The sequence below is a fragment of the Salmo salar genome, chromosome 17, assembly GCF_965601325.2.
Source record: "Salmo salar chromosome 17, fSalSal1, whole genome shotgun sequence".
Taxonomy (NCBI): Eukaryota; Metazoa; Chordata; class Actinopteri; order Salmoniformes; family Salmonidae; genus Salmo; species Salmo salar.
In genome coordinates this window covers 7,808,598-7,818,631 of record NC_138307.1, presented here as the reverse complement: position 1 = coordinate 7,818,631, position 10,034 = coordinate 7,808,598, and positions in this window count along the sequence as shown.

Genomic DNA, 10,034 nt, shown 5'->3' with positions numbered 1-10,034 from the left:
TGTGTCTCTCCTCAGGCCGGTGGTGGTTGGCCCGCTCCAGGAGTCTGAGGTGCGGGAGGTTCCTCCGCCCCTTCTGGACATCGAGGGGGCCCTGGCGTACTCCGTTCGCTCTATACTGGATTCGAGGCGTCGGGCGAGGGGCCTTCAGTACCTCGTGGAGTGAGAGGGGTATGGTCTGGAGGAGAGGTGCTGGGTTCCGGTGGAGGACGTGTTGGACCCTTCAATGCTGCGGGAGTTCCACCGTCTCCGTCCGGATCGCCCTGCGCCTCGCCCTCTGGGTCGTCCCCGAGGCCGGCGTCGGCACGCTGCTGGAGCCGCGCGTCAAGGGGGGGTACTGTCACGACTTCCGCCGAAGTCGGGTCCTCTCCTTGTTCGGGCGGTGCTCAGCAGTCGGCGTCGCCGGTCTTCTAGCCATCATCGATCCACTTTTCATTTTCCATATGTTTTGTCTTGTTTTTCCTCACACCTGGTTTCAATACCCTTAATTACTTGTTGTGTATTTAACCCTCTGTTCCCCCCATGTCTTTGTGTGAGATTGTTTATTTTATTGTAAGTGCTTGTGCACATGTTGACTGGTGCGCGACAGTTTTTGTACCCATGTCCTGTTACTTTTTATGCCGTTGGTTTTTGCTATTAAACTACTTCGGCTATTACTTAGTTCTGCTCTCCTGCGTCTGACTTCCCTGCCACCGGTTACGCACCCCTTACATAATGTCTATTGTCCCCTTTCGTTTGTATCTGCGTATTAGTATGAGGAAGGAAAGCCTGTAGGCTGTCAGAAAATAGGTCTGTCAGAGAGCCAATAGTTTAATGTGTTGGACAAATATGACAACTGTTTGTTTCTCATGTACCAAGTTACCTGGATGTTATCCTGATGCTGTTGCAGGGTATACTAAATTAATAGAACTTCTTACACTGATCTGTGGTCAGTTTAGCATTGTCACGTCCTGATCCTAGTAAGATGTCATTTTCTATAGTAGAGTAGGTCAGGGCGTGACAGGGGGTGTTTTTGTGTTTTTCTATGTTTTCTATTTCTATGTTTAAGTTCTAGTTTTTCTAATCCTATGTTGGGATTGTTTGGGTTGATCTCTAATTGGAGGCAGCTGACCCTCGTTGCCTCTGATTAGAGATCATATTTAAGTAGGGGTTTTTCTTCCTGGGTTTTGTGAGTAGTTGTTTTCTGTTTAGTGTATGTTCACCTGACGGAACTGTTGTCGGTTGTTTTGTTCTAGTGTCTTCATAATAAAAGTGAATATGAGCACTATACACGCTGCGCCTTGGTCCCCTTTATACGACCCGCATTACAAGCATTTCCCGTTTAATGGTTAAGTTTGGGATTGGGGAGGGAAAGCTGATCTGAACTGTGTTGATTCTTTGTTTTTTTTGGCGTTTTTTCTTTGTTTGTTTTGTGTGTTTTAGGTATTAGTACTATCATTGTAGAGGCCACTGATGTTGGCCTATCATTATTACATCATCTAGAATGTTGGCATATTGATATTTGCTCAAGACCGTGCTTTTCAGAAAAGCTTTCAAGAACCTCTGCTAATTCTGTTCTCATGTCCTCTGGATCTGGTGACACCTGTCTACAGCTTTGATTGTTGTCTGTTCTGTGTTTTGAATTATTATTTTCTATGTATTTACTTTGCACCTTGGGTCTGCGAAAAGCTCTTTACAAATTAAATGAATGATTATTATTATTTGCAATTCCAGAACTGTGATGACGTCACAGATATAAATCTATCCTGATTTACCTCTGTGACATGACCATTTAAATTGGCAAGGGATGGTGTAAACATTCCAATGTTACTGCTACCAAAACTATCTACTACTATTTGCGAATGCCTGCAAAGTATTCAAATCTAATTTGATTTGTCACTTGCTTCGTAAACAACAGGTAGACTAAGAGTGAAATACTTACTTACGGGCCCTTCCCAACAATGCAGAGAGATGTTATTTTTAATAATAGAAAAATAATAACACAAGGAATAAATACACAATGAGTAACGATAACTTGGTACCGAGTCGATGAGCAGGTAGATTGAGGTAGATACAGTATGTACTGTACAGGTAGGGATAAAGTGACTAGGCAACTAGACAAAATATTTAAGTGCCTTTGAACGGGGTATGGTAGTAGGTGTCAGGCGCACCGGGTTGAGTGCGTCAAAAACTGCAAAGCTGCTGAGTTTAACACTCAACAGTTTCCGTGTGTATCAAGTATGGTCCACCACCCAAAGGACATCCAGCCAACTTTACACAACTGTGGGAATCATTGGAGTCAACATGGGCCAGCATCCCTGCAGAACACTTTCGAAACCTTGTAGAGTCCATGCCCCAACTAATTGAGGCTGTTCTGAGGGCAAAGGGTATTCCTAATCTTTTGTGCACTCAGTGTTTATCGTTTGTATGGTATTATTTCTTGACCATGAAGGGGAGGTCGTGGAGGCAGACAGTCTAAAGTCAGTGTCAAGTTTCTGTATTTTACTTTATGTTTTCTACTTTGTGTATTTAGTTTCTAAACTGTTAGTTAAAACTACTCCATTATATTATTAGACCAGGTATTCCCAAACTGGGGTACACACAATGCCGTCGGGGGTACGCCAAATAGAAATGTGATTCACATGTAAAAAATATTTATATTTTCAAATAGTCCATTTGAGGTTTTTTTCTCGCCTGAGTAGCCTTGTTTCTATCAGGTGTGAAGGTAAGACCCAGATGCAGACAACGTCGAATTAACAATGTTTTAATGATCCAACAGGGGCAGGCAATATACAGGTCAGGGTAGGCAGAGCTCAATAATCTAGAGGTGGCGCAAAGGTACAGGTCGGCAGACAGGCTCAGGGTCAGGCAGAGTGGTCAGGCAGGTGGGCTCAGAGTCAAGGCAGGCAAGGGTCAAAACCAGGACGGCGAGAAAAAAGAGAGACTGGGAAAAGCAGGAGCTGAGACACAAAAACGCTGGATGACTTGACAAACAAGACGAACTGGAAACAAACAAACAGAGAACACAGGTATAAATACACAGGGGATAATGGGGAAGATGGGCGACACCTGGAGGGGGGTGGAGACAATCACAAAGACAGGTGAAACAGATCAGGGTGTGACAGTTTCACTGCCAAAAATAAAATTAAACCATCAAGTGTTCAGTGAAATAACAACACAATGTCAAATACAGGTAGCCTAGTCAAATAATTAACATCCAATCACATTAACTGTTACTCTCTCGTGGGAATTCCATTCCATTCGCTCAAAAATTGATAAATGGTTGAAAAAAGTAAGGCCAGCGTCCATAGAGACACATACCAGCTCTACTGGTAGTACTGCTACTACCAACAGTACTACACCTGCACCCAGGGGCGCCGCCAGGGATTTTGGGCCCCGTGAAAAGATAACACATTGAGACCCACCACCACAGGCCACACCAACCCTGCACAATTGCTGTAACCACATACCTCCAGAACCCAATCGACCCATTCAAAGCTTTAATAACTCTACCTTTGCAGGCTTGCAACTCTCTTGCAGTCCAATATTTACTGTACGATATTTATTGACAGTGAGCTGTGGAAATTTAACACTGTGCAGACATGCATGCAGCATTCTGCATACAGTGGAATGTGGAAAGACTGATGCCCTCTATAAGAAATGTGCTAAAGGCCATTTTTTACAGTCTAAATGTAATTTTAATTATACAATTCTTGAATAGAAAATGTATGAATAACTTAAAATAAATATAACTTAAATATACATTAACCTCTTCAATTAAAATACATGTACATTATCATCTATAGAATGATATAACAAATAAAATAATCAAATCAGCAGCAGATTTTTGAACAAAGTATACATACCAACTAGAAAATAAGCAGCTGTAAAAGTGGAAATGGAAAACAAAATGGAAATGGAAATGAAAAGAACTGTTGGTGGCGCTAGAGGAAAGGTCAAGTGGTCACCAAATCAATAGGTTTCTTCCACTTGGGGTCTTGATTGTGCACAACAAATTATATGGCAATCCAGCCATTACTTTGAGATATATCTTGTTCTCAGTCTGTTCTCAGTCTTGTTCTCAGCCTGTGGGCATCATGTGTGTAGTGATCCAAAATCCATAGCCATGTCATTTAACAGTTATCACTGGCCCTTGCTCAGCCTTACTCATCAAGAGCCCAGCGCTGAGTTTTCTTGCTAGCAAAGTCACTGATCAAGTCTTTGAAGTCCAGCTTTCCAGCTAACTGACTGCAACGCCTATCCTGGGACATAGTGGACCTCAAATAGTTTTAGCTTACTGAAAGCTCTCTCGCAACCAGCAACAGTCACAGGCAGTGTGCAAAATATATGTAAAGCAATGCACACTTCTCCAAAAATGCTTTGCAGCTACATCTTACAAACTGCATTCAGGAGACCAAGAGGGGACAAGTTAGGGGGGAAAGTGGCAACATATACAGTGTTCAGGTGTCTAACTTCATTTTGAAACACAGGTGTAGGATCTCTGGAATACTTCATGTAACTGACAATTAACCTATCAGTCTGTGTCATTGTTTTTTGTTTTAATTGTTTATGCATTCGCTAAGCGAGGGAAATTGTAAGACAAGCGGAACTACGTGGCTAAGAACTGTTGTAAAGGGGAGCATTTAGTGATGGGTCGTTCGTGAACGAGTCGGCTCTAAGAGCCAAGCCAACTCAGTCACAGTCAGAATTTGTGTAGAATTTGCCAAAACAAAATCTCATATAAAGCCGGTTCTACACACAACCTACACCGGCATATGCGAACTGTGCACCCAACTGTGAAGCTAGCTGTAGCGGAGCTTCGAGAAACCAGCGGGCCTGCTAGTGATAGTGGTGGAGCCAGCACCTCCACACATGGAGCTGTATCCACTCAGTCAAGTAGGCCTACTCTGCGACCCACAGCAATGCAGTCGTCTATGGACCAGTTTATGCCAAAGTCTGTCTGTAGCAAAACAAGGCCAAATTGATATTGCATTGGCTAAAATGATTTCCACCAATTTCCAGCCATTTTTTATCGTGGAGGACAGAGGTTTTAGAAATTATAGCAATAGTCTAAATCCAATGTACACAATTCCAAGCAGGAAAATTTTAAAATGGACCCATCATCCATGTCTTGCCCACACAATCAACCTGATTTGTAAGAGATGCTCTGAAGGTGATGAAGCTCACTGTGGACAAAGTGAAAGCAGCTGTGGAATACTTCCACTGGAGCACAGTAGGTGCTGAAAAACTCAAGTCTACACAACGCCAGATGGGGATGCCTGAGCTGAGGCCTAAACAAGACTGCATTACAAGGTGGAATTCAACTTTTTATATGTTGAAGCAGTTTCTTGAGTCAAAGGATGCCATCATCGCTACCCTGGCTATTGTCAATGCACCTGTTGATGCTCTGACCCAAGAGGAATGGGAGGCGGTGGAGGAGGTGTGCAGAGTCCTGGTGTGCAGGTCACTGTGGAGATCAGTGGAGAGATGTACAGTAAGCAGTTATTACTACATCACTATTTAATCCAGTATAATATATGTATATGAGCAGCAGATGAGAATGTAGTATATAGAGGCTCTCTGCATGTTTACTTTTTGCCAAAAACAAGAAAAGAAAAATAAACTTTTGGTTTTATTAGTACATTGTAAATCAAATATTATATTAATAATGAAAGGTTAATAATTGAATATTGAAAAACGTGTACCTAATGTTCTAATAATTTTTTAGGGCCCCATCGGTCACAGGCCCTTAGAATCGGTCTAACTTTTCCCCCCCATATGGCGCCCCTGCCTGCACCTGTTGACGACACAAGTTGTTCTGCTTCCTCGAGCACATCCAATGCTAGCATCAGTAATTCTACATTTGTTGTTAGCCAAACTTGCATGGACACTGACAGTTGTGAATTTGATGCAGCCGAAGAGCTACTGCCTCCTTACCCGGGAAAGCTCCGAACAACAGACAGGGATGATCGAAGAGGCGCAAATATGATGAGAACTACATTCATTTGGGGTTCACTTATATTGGGAGTAGTACCTTTCCTCAGCCACAGTGTGTTATATGTGCAAAAGTACAAAATCTCACAACTCGATGAAACCTTCACTCTTGCGCAGACATTTAGAAACAAAACATTCCAATTTGAAAATAAGCCACGGGAGTTTTTGGAGCAAGAATTAAGACTTTTGAGTAGTAAGACGTATAAAAGAAACAGATACCATTAATAAGAAGGGGCTATAAGCATCTTATATGGTGAGCTACCGAGTGGCTAGGACAGGCAAGCCACATACTATTGTGGAGGACTTCATTCTTTCTGCTACCACGGATATGGCTGGGACTGGGGCCCAAAAAAACTATACAGATAATGCCTCCATCAAACAACACTGTTTCACAATGCATCAGTGACATGGCAGGAGATGTTTTGAAACAATTACTGCTTCGCATACAAGCCAGTGAATTCTATGCATTACATGCTGACCACACCACTCACGTCCTGTGCGCAAGCATCGCAAAATAAATGTACACATACATGTTATTCAATCATTGCACCCACACTGCTCACACGTGCCAACGAACGTCTGCGTTGCCAAGCGCTAAAATAGAAGTCAGTTCTATTTGTGACTCTGAACACAGTGCATGTTCTGCCTCTCCCATCTCCTCATTGGTTTATAGAAGCAGATACCGATGTGCCATCTCCTCATTGGTTATACCGACGTGGGTAATTGAAAGATTAACTGAGGTCGGTCGGTCATGGTAATACATGTTATTATGAAAGTTAGATGCCAATCGCCATAAAAAGTCCAAAGACGAAAAGGCCTGGAAGGAGAAGAAATGACTAGAAACAATTCGGTTGACCGTTTTATGTGTGGATTAATTGTCGGAGTACAGGACCTTGTGCATTTCAGGTAAAATAGCAACTCAACGTTTATATCCCAGGACAGATTAACTAGCAACAGCAAGCTAGCTAAATAGGACAAATTAGCTAGCAACTGCAAGCTAGCTAGCTAAATTGCCATAAATGTTTAATGCTTTTCGACCTGTCCCCAAATCAATGTAATTGGTTCAGAGAATGTTTTGGTATTTCAATCTGCGTGTCGTGATCGCATTTGGTGTGAGGGGACAAAATCAATTTGCACACGATGGCGCACGTGCAAGTTCGTTTTGGGCATGGTGTCACAGCTGGATGAGTCAACAGACTTGACGGGCCTGGCACAGCTCCTGGTATATGTCCGTTACGTTTTTGGGGGGTCAATTAAGGAAGACATCTTCTTCTGCAAACCACTGGAAACCAGGACAACAGGAGAGGATCTTTTTAAAGTACTGGACAGCTTTGTGACATCAAATGGACTTTGGTGGTCAAGATGTGTTGGTATCTCTACTGATGGTGCAAAAGCCATGACAGGGAGACATAGTGGAGTGGTAACGTGCGTGCAAGCTCCCGACGCCACTTGGGTACACTGCAGCATCCACCGAGAGGCTCTTGATGCCAAAGGAATGCCTGACAGCTTGAAAAACGTTTTGGACACTACAGTGAAAATTGTTAACTTTGTTAAAGCAAGGCCCCTGAACTCTCGTGTATTTTCTGCACTATGCAATGATATGGGCAGCGACCATGTAACGCTTTTATAACATACAGAACTGCACTAGTTATCAAGGGGCAAAGTATTGACATGTTTTTTTTAATTGAGAGACGAGCTTAAAGTTTTCTTTACTGACCATCATTTTCACTTGTCTGACCACTTGCATGATGACGAGTTTCTCACACGACTGGCCTATCTGGGTGATGTGTTTTCTCACCTGAATGATCTGAATCTAGGATTACATTACTCTGCGCAACTATATTCAATGTGTGGGACAAAATTGAGGCTATGGTTAAGAAGTTGGAGCTCTTCTCTGTCTGCATTAACATGGACAACACACAGGTCTTTCCATCATTGAATGATTTTTTTGTGTGCAAATGACCTCAAGCTTACAGATAATGTCAAACATGATATAGCGAAGCACCTGAGTGAGTTGGGTGCGCAATAATGCAGGTACTTTCCTGAAATGGATGACACAAACAACTGGATTCGTTATCCATTTCATGCCTTGCCTCTAGTCCACTTACTGATATCTGAACAGGTGAGCCTCATCGAAATTGCAACAAGCGGTTCTGAGAAAATTTAATTTAATCAGAAGCCACAGCCAGATTTCTGGATTGGGCTGCACTCAGAGTATCCTGCCTTGGCAAATCACACTGTTAAGATACTGATGCCCTTTGCAACCACTTACCTATGTGAGAGTGGATTCTCGGCCCTCACTAGCATGACAACTAAATACAGGCACAGACTGTGTTTGGAAAGTGATTAAGACTGAGACTCTCTCCAATATAACCCAACATTGCAGAATTATGTGCATCCTTTCAAGCACAACCTTCTCATTAACCTGTGGTGAGTTATTCACAATTTTCAATGAACAAATAAGGTTTTATATATAAGATGGTTAAATAAAGAGCTAAATTATTGATTATTATTATACTATTACTTGTGCCCTGGTCCTATAAGAGCTATTTGTCACTTCCCACAAGCAGGGTTGTGACAAAAACACACTCATTCTTATGTTTAATAAATGTATCGCATAGTGTGTGTGGCAGGCTTACAATGATGGTAAAAAACAACATTTGAGAGCGCGCTGACCCTGGTGCTAGAGGGGATACGCAGCTGGAGGTTGAATGTTTGAAGGGGTACGGGACTATAAAAAGTTTGGGAACCACTGTATTAGACTAATGGTGGCATGTTCCTCATCATGGAAGCATGTTGGTAGCAGACCTGGGTTAAAATAGGCCTAATATTTGAAATCTTTCAAAAAGCGTTTACTTCAGCCTGTCTGGAGTGCCAGATGGGTGGAGTTTGCGCTTCTGTGACTATTTAATTTGTTCCAATGGGCCAGGCAAGCTTAATCAAGCACAGATTTGAACCCAGGTCAGATTGTTACATAGAATTAGAATGTTTCATTCTACGGGTTCTTTTCTTTTTAATTATATATTCTATCCCACTACAATCAACCCATAGAATTAGCATAGTTCATTACATGGGTTCTATTCATTACAATTCTATATTATATCCCACTACAACTATCAACCCATAGAATTAGAAGGGTTCATACTGTAGGGCGGCAGGTAGCCTAGCGGTTAACAGTGTTGGGACAGTAACTGAAAGCTCGCTGGTTTGAATCCCCGAGCCAGCTAGGTGAAAAATTGGTCGATGTGCCCTTTAGCAGGGCACTCAACCCTAGTAGCTCTGGATAAGAGTGTCTTCTAAATGGAAAAAATGTATGGGTTCTATTCATTCTTATTCTATGGGTTGTTAGATGTAGTGGGTTTAAATACTCATTTCATATACTGGCTGAGGAGAGGAAGGAGGCGTCATTTGATATAAAGAAGGTGGAGGAGGACAGGAGGGAGATTGAGAAGAGGGAGGTGCAGGTGGAGAGGAGGGAGAAGACTGTGGGAAGAAAAGAGAAGATTATAAGGAGAGAGATCAGATCGTTCTGAAAAGCGAATGACTGATGGAAGAGAGAATGGCTGTCAGGGAGGAGAATGAGAATGTTCAGATCTAGGGGGGAAAGGAGGTGGAGAAGGTGAGAGTGCAGCTAGAAAAAGAGAAGGAGAAGCAGAGGCTGAGGGCCGGAGTCCATGTTGAGGAGACTGAGAGAAGAGGACGCTCTTGCAAAACTCCTGGACATAAACAGAGGAGAGATAGAGAAGCTGATCAAAGACAAGGAGTGGCTGAGGCAGGAGTTGGAGAGGAGGAAGGAGGAGTAAGAGGCGTTGGTGAAAGAAAGACAGAGACTGGTGAGTAGGATGGTCGAGAATTAAAGAGACATAAAACTGTACAGACAGTCGCTACGTAGCATTAAGGTCAGGAGTAGAACATTTTATAGCCCTAACCCAACACATAATCAATATATTCTAACTGTAACCCCTCACCTTTGACCCCAGTATTAACTGTAACCCCCATATGTCCTGTTTTTATTTTGTTGCAGCTCTCAATTGGTTGTTCTACCACCTTCCTCTTCACCCTTA